The following is a 15,672-nucleotide window of genomic DNA, read 5'->3' on the forward strand; positions in this document are numbered from 1 at the left end:
TTCTGTTCACAAACAGGGTATATAAAGACACAAACTCAATTTACAAAATAATGATTGGAATGCGAGTCTTTACAGGTAATCAAGTCTTAAAGATTCAGACAATATGAGTGGAGAGAGCGTTAAGCACAGGTCAAAGAGATGTGTATTGTGTCCAGACAGGACAGTTAGTGAGATTTTGCAAGCCCAGGCAAGTCGTTATGGGGGTTACAGCTAGTGTGACATGAACCCAAGATCCCGGTTGAGGCCGTCCTCATGTGTGCGGAACTTAGCTATCAGTCTCTGCTCAGCGACTCTGTGTTGTCGTATGTCGTTTTGGAGATCTCTACTGCCCGCATTGGAGATCTCTACTGCCTCCCGAAGATACACAAGGCAAACACACCCGGCCGCCCCACCGTATCAGGCAATGGGACCCTGTGCGAGAACCTCTCCGGCTATGTCGAGGGCATCCTGAAACCCTTTGTACAAGAACCCCCAGCTTTTGTTGCGACAACTATGGACTTCCTACAGAAACTCAACACACATGGAGCAGTTGAACCAGGAGCACTGCTCCTCACAATGGATGTCTCGGCACTCTACGCCAGCATCCCTCACGACGATAGCATTGCTGCAACTGCCTCAGTACTCAACGCCGACAACTGCCAGTTTCCAGATGCAATTTTACTACTCATCCGCTTCATCCTGGACCACAATGTCTTCATCTTCAACAACCAGTTCTTCATCCAGACACACGGAACAGCCATGGGGACCAAATTCGCACCTCAATATGCCAACATCTTCATGCACAGGTTCGAACAAGACTTCTTCACCGCACAGGACCTTCAACCGATGCTATATACTAGATACATCGATGACATTTTCTTCCTTTGGACTCATGGTGAACAATCACTGAAACAACTATATGATGACATCAACAGGTTCCATCCCACCATCAGACTCACCATGGACTACTCTCTGGAATCGGTTGCATTCTTGGACACACGCATCTCCATTAAGGACGGTCACCTCAGCACTTCACTGTACCGCAAGCCCACGGATAACCTCATGATGCTCCAGTTCTCCAGCTTCCACCCTAAGCACATTAAAGAAGCCATCCCCTACGGACAAGCTCTCTGTATACACAGGATCTGCTCAGATGAGGAGGATCGCAACAGGCACCTCCAGACACTGAAAGATGCCCTCATAAGAACAGGATATGGCGTTCGACTCATTGATCGACAGTTCCGACGTGCCACAGCAAAAAACCGCACCAACCTCCTCAGAAGACAAACACGGGACACGGTGGACAGAGTACCCTTCGTCATCCGGTACTTCCCCGGAGCGGAGAAGCTACGACATCTCTTCTGGAGCCTTCAACATGTCATTGATGAAGACGAACATCTCGCCAAGGCCATCCCCACACCCCCACTTCTTGCCTTCAAACAACCGCACAACCTCAAACAGACCATTGTCCGCAGCAAACTACCCAGCCTTCAGGAGAACAGTGACCACGACACCACACAACCCTGCCACAGCAACCTCTGCAAGATGTGCAGGATCATCAACATGGATGCCATCATCTCACATGAGAACACCATCCACCAGGTACACGGTACATACTCTTGCAACTTGGCCAACATTGTCTACCTGATAGGCTGCAGGAAAGGATGTCCCGAGGCATGGTACATTGGGGAGACCATGCAGACGCTACGACAACAGATGAATGAACACCGCTCGACAATCACCAGGCAAGAGTGTTCTCTTCCTGTTGGGGAACACTTCAGCGGTCATGGGCATTCGGCCTCTGATCTTCGGGTAAGTGTTCTCCAAGGCGGCCTTCACGACACACGACAGCGCAGGCTCGCTGAGCAGAGACTGATAGCCAAGTTCCGCACACATGAGGACGGCCTCATCTGGGATCTTGGGTTCATGTCACACTATCTGTAACTCCCATAACGACTTGTCTGGGCTTGCAAAATCTCACTAACTGTCCTGTCTGGACACAATACACATCTCTTTAACCTGTGCTTAATGCTCTCTCCACTCGCATTGTCTGTACCTTTGAGACTTGTTCACCTGTAAAGAATCGCATTCCAATCATTATTTTGTAAATTGAGTTTGTGTCTTTATATACCCTGTTTGTGAATAGAACTCCCACTCACCTGACGAAGGGGCAGCGCTCCGAAAGCGAGTGGATTTTGCTACCAAATAAACCTGTTGGACTTTAACCTGGTGTTGTGAGACTTCTTACCATATTATTTTCAACACTGTTGTTACTTTAAAATAAAAAGCAGAAAATGTTAGAAACATTTTACAGGTCTAGCAGCATCTGTGGAAAGCTAAACTTAAGTTAATTTATTAGATTCACATGAGAGATCATCAACTTGAAGAATTATCTCTGTTTTTCTTGGCACAGATGCTGCCAGACCTGTTGAGTATTTCCAGAATTTCTGGTTTTATTCAGATTTCCAGCATCCAGAGTATTTTGCTCTTGTATTGTTATGTTAAAGCTTTTGTGGCTTTGCATAATCAACACCAAATGTAACCTTCAGGGTTGAAGATGGGGGATAATTAGCCTAGGCCGGGGCATGTAAATGAATTCCGTCATCATTTAAAGTTGTATGCCCTGTAATTTTCATGTACTTAAATTATAAATTTTTGTATCCAAATTTATAATGGAAACTGCGTATGTAAACATTCATGCTGTAATTACATCCTATTGCTGGTGATCTTGCTGAACTTCCATCAGGATATAACAACTCTAGCAAGGCTGTTTTATTGCCCATTCCCTTGATGTTTTGAGAAGTTGGTGCTAGGTCTTCTTCTAGTGACTGGTTTTATAAATTGAATGTCTTGCTAGGCCATTTCAGGGAGGTGAATAGACCAGATCACTGGTTGTTGTAGAATTCCTTCCCTCTTCGACATCAGTGCATTGTTGGATAAGGTGGCAGCTTCTGGGTTACCTTATGTGATACTAGCCTGGAAACTACTAGTTTTATTGAATTCCATTACATAATATTCCATGATAGAATTTGCACAGGACCTCAGATTATTAGTCCAGTGCTTTCACCACAGTGCTACTCGACAGAATACTACTAATTCAGCTCATTGGTTTGATCAACATTCAACCTGTATTACACCTTTTTGCTTTTTCGTCATTATTCACAGGCTGTGGGCGTCGCTGGATAGGCGAGCATTTATAGCCCATCCCTAATTGCCTTTGAGAAGGTGGTGGTGAACCGCCTTCTTGAACTCTGCAGTCCATGTGATGTAGGTACACTCACAACGCTGTTACGAAGATTTTGACCCAGTGACAGTGAATAAATGATGATATGGTATCAAGCAGGATGGTATGTGGCTTGAAGGGGAACTTACAGATGATGGAGTTCCCATGCACCTGCTTCTTTTCAAGGTGGTACCGGTCATGGGTTTAGAAGGTGCTGTCGAAGGAACTTTGATGAGTTGCTGCAGTGCACCTTGTGGATGGTACACATTGTGCGTCAGTGATGAAGGGAATGGATGCTGAAGATGATGGATGGGATACCAATCCAGCAGACTGCTTTGTCCTGGATGGTAGCAACTTTCTTGAGTGCTGTTGGAGCTGCACTCATCCAGGTAAGTGGAGAATATTCCTCACACCCCTGACACTCCTTATAGATGGTGAAACAGACTTTGGTGAGTTAGGAGGTGAGTTACTCTCCGCACAATTCCCAGTCAGAAGTTGCCCATGTAGAGACGGTATTTATATGCTTACTCCAGTTTCGTTTCAGATCAATGGTAACCCCTAGGGTGTTGAAAGTAGGGGATTCAACAAGGCAATGCCATTGAATGTTAAGAAGAGATGGTTAGGTTCTCTCATCTTGGAGGTGGTTACTGCCTGATACTTGTGCGGCACGAATGTTACTTGCCACTATTCAGACCAAGCCAGAATATTGCCCAAGTCTTCCTGCATATGACATGGTATTGCTTCAGTATCTGAGGAGTTGCGAGCGGTGCTGAACATTGTGCAATATTTGTGAACTTCCCCACTTCTGACGGATGAAACAACTGAAGATGGTTGGACCTAGGACACTGTCCTCATGAACACCTGTAGCAATGTCCCAGGACTGAGTTGATTGATCTCTAACAACTATAACCATCTTCCTTTGTGCTAGATTTGACTCCAATCAGTAAGGATAGCTAACGACACCTCCTCCATGGTTATCCTCAACACCGACGTCCCGCAAGGCTGTGTCCTCAGCCCCTTACTATACTGTTTATACACTTATGACTGCGTGGTCAAATTCTGCTCCAACTCCATTTTTAAGTTTGCTGATGACACCACTGTTGTGGGTCAGATCTCAAGAAATGACACGACAGATTTCAGGCAAAAGATAGAGATACTGGCGAAATGGTGTGATGACAATAATCTCTCCCTCTGTCAATAAAACAAAGGAGATAGTCATCGACTTCAGGAAACATAGTGGAGGACATGCCCCTGTCTACATCAAAGGTGATGAAGTAGAGATGGTCGAGAGCTTCATGTTTCTAGATGTTCAGATCACCAACAATCTGTCCTGGTTCCTCCACGCCGACGCTATAGTTAAGAAATCAGAAAGGATGAGCTGAGTTGCAAAGATGGAGTACTATTGTGGGGAATCAAAATGGTCGTTCCTGCTCTTGCTTGAAAAACGTTATTTCAAGAATTGCACTGTGTACACCCCAGTATGGCAAAAATGAAAATGTTAGCCCAGAGTTACGTGTGGTGGCCTGGGATAGATAAAGGTATTGAATACCTCATTAGACATTGCAATCAGTATCAAGTGTAGCAAAGTTTACCACACTCAGCTGTGGGAATGGCAAGGTCGGCAGTGGGTGCAACATGTTGATTTTGCGGGCCTCTTCATGGGCAGCATGTTTCTCCTCATTGATGCTCATTTGAAATGAATGGATATTCATGAGATGAAAACCACGACATCCTTGGTCACAATTGGTAAACTATGCCAGATGTTTGCCTCATGAGTTGCCAGAAGCTCTGGTCTCTGACAATGGGACTGCATTTACAAGTGAAGAATTTCAACACTTCGTGCAAATGTGGGACTTGGCATGTAAGGAACAACCCCCTATCATGCGGCCTCAAACGGATTAGCTGAAACGGCCATCCAGATGTTTAAATTTGCCCTGAAAAAACAGTTCTCTGCGCTTTTACAACTTTGAAGAGCCCGTTTTCTACTAACGTATAGAATGACTCAGGCAACGACAGGAGTTACCCCTGTTGTTGGGAAGACACCTTTGGACAAGACTCAATTTAGTATTTCCAAGTTTGGTGGGGAGGATAGAAGCAAAACAAGATATGCAGAAGCGATATCATGACTCCACCAAGGTTGAGAGGGCTTTTCGGGTAAGCGATTTAGTTTATGTAAGAAATTTCAATACTGGTTTGAATTGGGTTTGTGAGATGATCAGGGCCAAGACAGGTCCAGTGTTGTATGTAGTTGACAGACAAGGGAAGAGAATGAAAAAGCATGTGAACCAACTAAAGGGAAGAGAACCACATGTAGTACCAGTTGAGCAGTTTGGCCCTGCTATGCCAGTTAATGTGGCTCCAGCAATAGTATTTGGAACCAAATCCAGTAACCCTGAGGAGGAGTCAAGTAACATTCTGGTGGGAATTGGAGAGATTACTTAAAGCACCTATGCAAACTGGAAGCCTTTCTGCTGTCATTTTAGATGAAACTACATAGACTGATGAAGTGCCTGTTAAAGAATTTCAATGCTCTCAACAAATTAGAAAATCTTCAGATAGACTTACTTATTGGGAGTTTTTGTTAAGTTTCAATCCCAGATCTCACCCCCCGCTGTCCTCCACCATTTGCTGAGTTTTATTGTTGTTGTAAAACATTAATTAAGAAATTATTGAAGGGGGAGGGAGATATCAGAGGTTACATGACCAATAGCGGAGGGACGATTGTTTGACGGTTGAATTGACAGTTGGAGTCTGGGAGTTGTTGAGTTTACAAGCTTTCCTATCGCTGTCCTATATATATAGTTGTTTCTCCAAGATAAACCTGCTTGTTTATCTGCTTTGTTGTTGATTAATTCCTTGCAGTCACTACACTCTTGTAAGAAATTACTTTTTTCTGGACCATGATTGTGTAGATTTTTTGGCAGAATAAAATGAGAGAGAAATGTTTCGAATAGTATGATTGGTACTTTAGTAATTCACTAATTGGAAAGGAGAAACACAGCCTTAAACACTTAGATACAATAACTTGAGAGAGGGAGTGAAGAGGAAAATAAGACTGGCAAAGAAAGAATATGTAAATAGAAAGATTTAAAGATAATCCAAAAATCATCTTCTGCATGTAAATTGTAAGCAGGAGTAAGAGTGGGGCCTATTAGGATAGGGATAAAGAAAGTGATATAAGCTTTGATGTGCAGGGCAAGGCTCGAATAATTAATGAGTACTTTGTATCAGTATTTACAAAGAAAAATAGGTAGATAATTAGACATAATCCACAAATTACAATAGGCACCACTCTCCATTAGAGAGAGACAATTGGTTATATAGCATCAAGTGTGGGGCATGGTAAGGAGTTATTGGGCTCCACACTTTATTCATCTATCATATTGAGCAAAGCTACTTGCAACTGTGATGAAGAAACAGGGTGCAGACTGGTTGTCGTCAAAATTAATAGGCTGGATGAACTGGAAAGGCTGGTAATGCTTAGACTAGATAAAGTTGCCAGGTCTCGATGGCGTGCATCCATATTGTTTTGGGAAGTAGGGGTAGAGATAGTGGAAGGTCTTGCCATAATTTTCCCTAGGTGCTGGAGAGATACAGAGGATTGGAAACTCGTAAATGTGTTTCTATATCTCCAAACTCTGTGCCCTGGGCTCAGCTCCTCCCTCTGCGACTAGATCCGAACTTCCTAACCCACAGACTGTAATCAGTAAGGCTGGGCAAGAAAACCTCTTCCACGATCATCCTCAACACTGGTGCCCCACAAGGCTGTGTCCTCAGCCCCTTATTATGCTTCTTATACACCTATGACTGTGTTGCCAAATTCCCCTCCAACTCAATTTTCAAGTTTGCTGATGACACCACCGTAGTGGGTCGGATCTCAATCAATGACAAGGTGGAGTACAGGAAAGAGATAGAGAATCTGGTGAACTGGTGCAACGACAATAATCTCTCAGTGTCACCAAAATGAAGGAGATAGTCATTGACTTCAGGAAGCGTAGTGGTGGTCATGCCCCATCTACATCAATGCGGATTAAATAGAAATGGTCAAGAGTTTCAAGTTTTTAGGTGTCCAGATCACCAACAATCTGTCCTGGTGCCCCCATGCTGACACTATAGTTAAGAAAGCCCAACAATGTCTCTACTTTTCTCAGAACACTCAGGAAATTTGGCATATCCGCTATGACTCTCTCCAACTTTTACAGATGCACTATAGAAAGCATTCTTTCTGGTTGTATCACAGCTTGATATGGCTCCTGCGCTGCCCCATACCGCAAGAAACTACAAAAGGTCGTGAACGAAGCCCAGTCCATTACTTAAACCAGCCTTTCACCCATTTACATTGTCTACACTTCCCACTGCCTCAAAAAGCAGCCAGCATAATCAAGAACCCCACGCACCCCGGACATACTCTCTTCCACCTTTTTCCATTGGGGAAAAGATACAAAAATCTGAGGACACGCACCAACCGACTCAAGAACAGTTTTTTCCCTGCTGCCATCCAATTTTTGAATGGACCTACCTCACATTAAGTTGATCTTTCTCTACACCCTAGCTATGACTGTAACACTACATTCTGCACCCTCTCCCTACCTTTTCCCCTATGTATTCGGTATGCTTTGTCTGTATAGCACTCAAGAAACAGTGCTTTTCACTATATACTAATACTTGTGACAATGATAAATCAAATCGTGTGACACCTTTGTTCACGAAAGAGTGTAAGGACCTTCCTAGTAACTGAAACAGTCAGTTTGATATCAATGGTGGGTAAAGTTTAAGAAACAATAATCGGTGAAAAACGTTAACAGGCACCAGGAGAGCTAATTAAGGAGAGCCAGCACAGATTTGTAAATGGCAGATTGTGTTTTACTACTGCAGTGAATGTTTTTTATATGGACTTTAAGAAAGTGCTTGATAAAAAACACATAAGAGATGACTTCACAAACCAAATTAAGGCTCATGGAATAAAGATTACTATTAGCTTGGATTTAAAAATTAGCTTAAGGACAAAAATTGGCAAGTCATGGTAAATGGTTGTTTTTCAGACTGAAGGATAGGGGACAGAGGTGTTCCCCAAGGTTCATTGCTAAGACCACTGTATTTTTTTGAGTTGGATACTGTAGTACAGAGTAAAATTTTAAAATTTGTCGACGATATTAAACTTGAAGGTATAGCAAACAGTGAAGATGATACCAATTGGCTACAACAGGACATAGAATCCATGGAATCCCTACAGTGCAGAAGTAGGCCATTCAGCCTATCGAGTCTGCACCGACCACAATCCCACACAGGCCCTATTCCTGTAACCCCCCATATTTATCCTGCTAATCCTCCCTGACACTAGGATCAATTTAGCATGGCCAATTAACCTAACTGCACATCTTTGGACCGTGGGAGGAAACCGGAGCACCCTGAGGAAACCCACGCAGACACGGGGAGAATGTGCAAACTCCACACAGACCGTCTCCCAAGACTGGAATTGAACTCGGGTCCCTGGAGCTGTGAGGCTTCAGTGCTAACCACTCTGCCGTGGACATGAAAAGGCTAGCGGAATGGGCAGCCAAGTAGCGGATTGAATTAAATATAGAGAGTTGTAAAGTGTTGCATTTGGGCAGAAGGGATATAGAAAGGTAATAGACTTAATGGCACAATTTTGAAGAGTGCAGGGATAGAGGGACATGTGCACAGATCTTTGAAGGTATCAGAATATATTGTGAGTAGTTAATAAAGCATATGGTATCATGGGCTTCATAAATAGACGCATTGACTGCAAAAGCAAGGAAGTTACGCTGAACTGTTAGGCTATAATGGGACTATTCAGTTCTGCTCACCGCAGTTTAAGAAGGGTCTGAAGGTCCTTGAGAGAGTGCAGAGGAGATTTGCCAGAATGATTCAAAGGGATAAGGGAGTTTTAAGTACCAGGTTAGGTTGGATCAAAGGAGGTTGAGGGGATAGCTGATAGAGGTGTAGAAGATTATGACATTTAGATGTGGTACAAGGACTCAGCGGCATATATTTAAGGTTTTGGGTAGGAGATATAGGGGGGTTGTGAAGAAGATCTTTTTCATGCAGCAAGTGGTAATCTCTTAGAACTTGCTGATCTGAGGGTAGTGGATGCTGAGATGGTCAATGATTTTAAAAAGGAAATTAGATAGGCACTTGAGGGAAGTGGACTTGCAGAACTACGGGGAATGTGACTGACTGTATTACTTGACAGAGGTATGATGGGCCTCCTGCGCTGTCAGGGCTTTATGATTTAACCGATAAGGGAAAAGAAGATTTGCTTGTTGTGAATTTCAGACTTGTTACCCACAAGAGATTAAAAAATTTATATGGATGAACCTGCATTTTTATTCAAGCTTGTGGACTAATATGTTTGTCACTGAGTTCAGATCAGATGTAATAAATAATGTGCTTGTCGATAAATAGCTGTAGAGTGTAGTGCATAATACTTTAGAGTGACAAGAAAACCTTGTTATCAAAGTTTTGTTACCTCGCTTATAATCTATCTTCTGAAGTTGAGAGAGGAAAATTTAGTTATGTGATTCCTTGTTGGTGGATTTTGTTGTAGGTCCCTGGAAAGATAGAAAAGATGGGGGAAGTCATAAATAACTGACACCTCCGCATGAGTGCCAGGCAATGATCATCCCCAACAAGAGAGAGCACAATCAAATTCTCTTGATATTCATTGTTTAATTTCCCCCACCATCAACATCCTTGGGCGTGGTGATGGGTCACCATTGACCAGAAGCTTAACTGGACCAACCACATAAATACCGTGGCTACAAGAGCTTGTTGGAGGCTTGATACTCTGCAGCAATTGACTCACCTCCTAACACCTACAGCACCTACAAGGCACATGCCTGGAACATGATGGCATATTCTCCATTTTCCTGAATGAGTGCAGCTCCAGGAACACACAACAAGCTGGATACCATCCAGGGAAAAGCAGTCTGCTTGATCAGCCTAACTTCCGTCTTAAATATTAACTTCCTTTACTACCAAAAACAGTTGGCTGCAGACACTACAACAACTCACCAAGGTGCTTCAGCACCTCCCAACCTGAAACCTGCCGCTGGATCAAAACCCTGTAACTCCCTACCTAACAGCACTATGAAGGTTACCTAACAATCTGGAGTCATTTAAGAAGGTGGCTTACCTTCACCTTAAGGGCACTTCGGTATATGCTATAAATGCTGGCCTTGCCAGTGATGCCCACATCCTGTGAATGATTAAGTCATGCTTTGAAAAGACTGTAGGAGGAAATCCTGGAAGATTTTTTCTTTGCATTATTAATTCTGATCGCGTATGCTTTTGTTAAAAAATGGCAAATCTGATATCTGACATTCGCTCGAAAGAAGACATCTCCCACTATCTCAATTGCTTCTGACTATCCTCTATCTGACTTCTCTTCCAGAACAAGCTAGATAGTATACAGGCTTCAGGAACCCTGATGCTGAGCAGAACTTCAAGCTTCCTATTCTATCTAGACAATGTCTCATAGTTATTGTTTTCCATCTCTCTTATCTTCCCTCATCTGTCACTTGTCACTGCTCCTGATACCTCAAGATTAACTTCTTTAATGGAATACATCCTTGCTGATCTCAAAAAATCCTTTTTATACAAATATCAACTTGTCCAAAACTCTTCTCCCTGCATTTTGTCTTACGCTAAGCCTCATTCATTCAGCACCCTTCTCCTCACTGACCTCTACTGGCCAGTGCCGAATTCAGAATCCTCGTCCTTGTTTACAAATCTCTTTGTGGTTTCACCTGGCACTCTTTTGCGCCCTCCTTCAGCCTGATGCCGAGTCCTACGTTTAACGATTTTCTAGATATCAGTCGAGGTCCCACCCTCCGTAATTCATTCCCTAGTACTTTTCTCCTGGCTACTTCCCTTTTATCTTTTAAGAATCTCCTCCAAATCTACTTTGACAATGCCATCAGCCAAGTCTTTTAAGCCTTGGACCTCTAGTCTGTCTCTTATGTGAAGCACCACAAAATATCTAATCATGTTGATGATATACTAGCTGTTAGCCTTTTAAAAAATATATTGCACATAACACATTTAAAATATGTTTACTTAGTTGTTTAGCATATGTATGAATCAATGTTATTCTCCTGAATTTAGATTTCAAAACTTTTTTTTCTATTTTATAAGTTATTTTTCTTCAGTTCTATTCTGTATCCCTCTTTTCCTGATTGAGACAATAGACAGCCTCTTCACAGCCTATTGCTCCTTGAACACATTCTGGAAGGTGATCGAAAGGGAATTCATTGATTTCTTTGGTACTGCCTTTTGTCAATCACAGTAATGACTTGCATAAGATTAACGATATTCTTTGTGGGAAACCCAGTGGTCAAATTGGGGTCGAATTCCAGTGCAGGCATAATCAGGACACTTGTGTACATGTGCCTATTTTGCAGCAATCAGTTTACACCAGGGTTGTCCAACGTATGGTCCGCAGGCCACAATCCAGCTAGCTATGCCTCTGTACCTGCCCTGGGGACTCGCTGTTCAAATACAGGTAAGTTGAAGTGAGAGGTCTGCAAGGAGCAGTTCCTGCAATCATAGACTGTTTCTCTCCTGTATTTGCCAAATGTAGGAGAGAAACTGCTTGTGATCGGAGAAGCAACAGGTGGTGTGAAGGCCATGGTGCTTTCTCATCTTCCCCTTTGGCCATGCTTTCTCTCTCATCCTCCCATGCAGATACTAGCCCCCTTCAGGAGCACGGGGGGGGGGGGGTTTATGATGGCAAAGCAGGCTACAGAGCCCGTGAGGAAAAGCAGTTGCATTAACAGCACCCACCCAGCCCCCCACTGGGGCAGCTGGTGCCTAAAACAGGACAGAATGAGGAAGAGCTTCTTGGAACCTTCGCAGCCATCCAGAATTCCTCTTTAGCAATAAAATGTCCAAACCTCTTTCGCCTGGGTAGGCAGTGTGTGAGTCTGTATTTAGGAACGAAGGCTTTGAGACTGGGAATGAGCTGGAAACACATACCCTTCTCTCCCTCCTCCCTTCCCATAAGATGCCATTTCCCTGGCCCTGCACTCAACCTTGGAACATTTAGATAACAAGGACACCTATGTCAGACCCCTATTTATTGATTACAGCTCAGCCTTCAACGCTGTTATTCCCACAAAACTCATCTCCAAACTCCGTGGCCTGGGCCTCGGCACCTCCCTCTGCGACTGGATCCTGAACTTCCTAACTCACAGACCACAATCAGCAAGGATAGGCAACAACATCTCCTCCATGATCATCCTCAACACCGGTGCCCCACGAGGCTGTGTTCTCAGCCCCCTACTGTACTCCTTATACACCTATGACTGTGCGGCCAAATTCCCCTCCAATTCAATTTTCAAGTTTGCTGACGACACCACCGTAGTGAGTCGGATCTCAAACAATGATGCGACAGAGTACAGGAATGAGATAGAGAATCTGGTGAACTGGTGCGGCAACAATAATCTCTCCCTCAATGTCAACAAAACAAAGGAAATTGTCATTGACTTCAGGAAACGTAAAGGAGAACATGCCCCTGTCTACATCAATGGGGATGAAGTAGAAAGGGTTGAGAGCTTCAAGTTTTTAGGTGTCCAGATCACCAACAACTTGTCCTAGTCCCCCCATGCTGACACTATAGTTAAGAAAGCCCACCAACGCCTCTACTTTCTCAGAAGACTAAGGAAATTTGGCATGTTAGCTACGACTCTCACCAACCTTTACAGATGCAGCATAGAAAGCATTCTTTCTGGTTGTATCACAACTTGGTATGGCTCCTGCTCTGCCCAAGACCGCAAGAAACTACAAAAGGTCGTAAATGTAGCCCAATCAATCACGCAAACCAGCCTCCCATCCATTGACTCTGTCTACACTCCCCTCGGCAAAGCAGCCAGCATAACTAAAGACCCCACACACCCCAGACATTCTTTCTTCCACCTTCTTCCTTTGGGAAAAAGATACAAAAGTCTGAGGTCACGTACCAACCGACTCAAGAACAGCTTCTTCCCTGCTGCTGTCAGACTTTTGAATGGACTTAGCTTGCATTAAGTTGATCTTTCTCTACACCCTAGCTATGACTGTAACACTACATTCTGCACTCTCTTATTTCCTTCTCTATTAACGGTTTTGTCTGTACAGCGTGCAAGAAACAATACTTTTCACTGTATGTTAATACATGTGACAATAATAAATCAAATCAAATAAACCTATCCACAAAGCAGGCTGGGAGAGGAGGAAAACGCAGACTGAAAAGCAACTCGCTTCCGATCCCCACTTTTGTATGAATTCCACTGAGGCCAACTTGTAGCGTGTGCCACCAGAGGCGAACGTATAATCTGTCTCAGCATGTCCCCAGTCCCCATCCCTTCCCAATGAACAAGATTTGAGGCCTAGCCTGTTTCCAGTTCTGCTTCATAAGTGAAAAGCAAAACGCGTTTTACTGGTTAGCTCTGCTGCTTTTTATTAATTTTATTAATTACTCTTTTTTCTATTGAGTGATTTATTGCTTTAACATTTTTTAATGAAATTAGATGAGGGAATTAAATGTAATATCTCCAAATTTGCAAATGACACAAAGCTGGGTGGTGAGGGTGAGCTGTGAGGAGGATGCAGGGATCTTTCATTGTGATTTGGACATGTTGAGTGAGTAGGCAAATGCAGAGTAGATGCAGTATAATGTGGATAAACATGAGGTTATCCATTTTGGTAGTACAAACAGGAAGGCAGATTATTATCTTAATGGCTATAGATTGAGAAAGGAAAATGTACAATGAGATCTGGGTGCCCTTGTACTCAAGTTGCTGAAAGTAAGCGTGCAAGCTGTGAAGAAGGCAAATTGTATGTTGGCCTTCATAGCGAGAAGATTTGAGTACAGGAGCAGGGATGCCTTGCTGCAGTTATACAGCGCCTTGGTAAGACCACATCTGGAATTTTGTGTGCAGTTTTGGTTTTCTTATCTGAGAAAGGATTGTTTTTGCTCTGGAGGGAGAAAACGTTTACCAGGCTGTTTCCTGGGATAACAGGACTTATGGATGAGGAGAGATTGAGTTGTTTAGGATTATGTTTGATGGAGTTTAGAAGAAAGAGGGGGGATTTCATAGAAAGCTATAAAATTCTAACTTCTAGACAAGGTAGGTGCAGGAAGGATGTTCCTGATGGCTGGAGAGTCCAGAACCAGGGATCACAATCTAAGGATCTGTGGGTAAACCATTTAGTTCTGAAATGAGAAAAAAATTCACCTGGAGAGTGATGAGGCTGTGGAATTCTCCACCACAGAAGTCAGTTGAGGCCAAAACATTTTATGTTTTCAAGAAGGGGTTAGATATTGCTCTTGGGACTAAAGGAATCAAAGGATATGGGAGGAAAGCGGGAAAGTTGGATGGTCAGCCATAATCATAATGAATGGCGGAGCAGGCTTGAAGGGCCTACTCCTTCTCCTATTTTCTATGTCATTGTTCCCCAGAAGTATTTACTGTCCTGTAACTGGTAGAACTTCCTTTCCTCTGATGAAAACACAAATATAGATATCAAAGGGTTTAAATCTATTGAAAGAATGAAAAAATGCAATATATTTCTGGCTAGATTTATTTGACATCTTCTGAAAAATATTGTTAGCATATCCACCCAGATCTTACACTGTCACACTTTTATGAAACTGTGTGTTGACATGGTGTAGTAGAATCATAAAACCACACTTCCTTTTTCTAACTACTTGACCGTGGCTGCCCACCAGCAGGCCTGCCCATTCTTCCAGCATATGTTCATGAGACATCCCATTTGTATGTTGTGTGCCCTATTTGAAATCTCCATATTCTCAAATCATCATGAAGAATCAAATAAATTAGTTTTATTTTCATTACCCATTTGTATAAGTACGTGTATTTTGTGAGTACAAATCTTAAATTGACCTCCACTTTAGTTGTTAGTGACATTAACTTTAGATTGCTCAAGTCACAATTCATTTATAGTCCCACAAAGTATTATGATATCATTTATGTGGATAAATTGATTTTTAAATTGTTTTACAATAAAATTATTACCAGGCATGTGCATCGGTTGATACCAGTGTTTACCGAATCACACTATTGCAATTTTGGTTAAAAGACTTACGACCAAAGATTTAATGTCTTTTTTGACACTATAATATTTGTTATTATTTATATTGTATATTTCAAAGTGGAAATTTTGTGCTTACATACTTTGGACTGGATTTTATGCTCTTCTGCCAGCGGGTTTGAAGGCAGAAGAGGAAGGGAGAGGAAACCAGCAAGGGCCTTCCTGCTACTTACCCACCCACTTTCGACATGTCTCAAACTTTACAGATGTTGGGGAATGAGGGGATTCATTTCGCAACCCACCCATTCTCTGACCAAGTAATCACCAATTAAGGGCCTCATCCCACGATCCATGTCATTTGGAAGCCTGACAGCTTTAGCTGCAGGGGTTGGTGTTGGGTCCATCGTCGGTACCTG

The 15,672-nt window shown here is 42.9% G+C and overlaps 1 protein-coding gene across 6 annotated transcripts in view; it reads left to right on the plus strand.

The window, feature by feature from the left end:
* Positions 1–15,672, plus strand: part of gpatch2 (G patch domain containing 2) — a 265,071-nt gene that overhangs the window by 4,796 nt on the left and 244,603 nt on the right. Inside the window, exon 1 of one of the 6 annotated variants that reach the window (XM_078229772.1) lies at positions 3,145–3,591. The exons of the other annotated variants lie outside the window; for them this stretch is intronic. The gene's annotated coding sequence lies outside the window, so the exon portion shown is untranslated. Of the gene's footprint in view, positions 1–3,144; positions 3,592–15,672 lie in introns of those variants that run through there. 6 annotated transcript variants of the gene reach the window in all.

The sequence above is a fragment of the Mustelus asterias genome, chromosome 15 (genome assembly GCF_964213995.1).
Source record: "Mustelus asterias chromosome 15, sMusAst1.hap1.1, whole genome shotgun sequence".
Taxonomy (NCBI): Eukaryota; Metazoa; Chordata; class Chondrichthyes; order Carcharhiniformes; family Triakidae; genus Mustelus; species Mustelus asterias.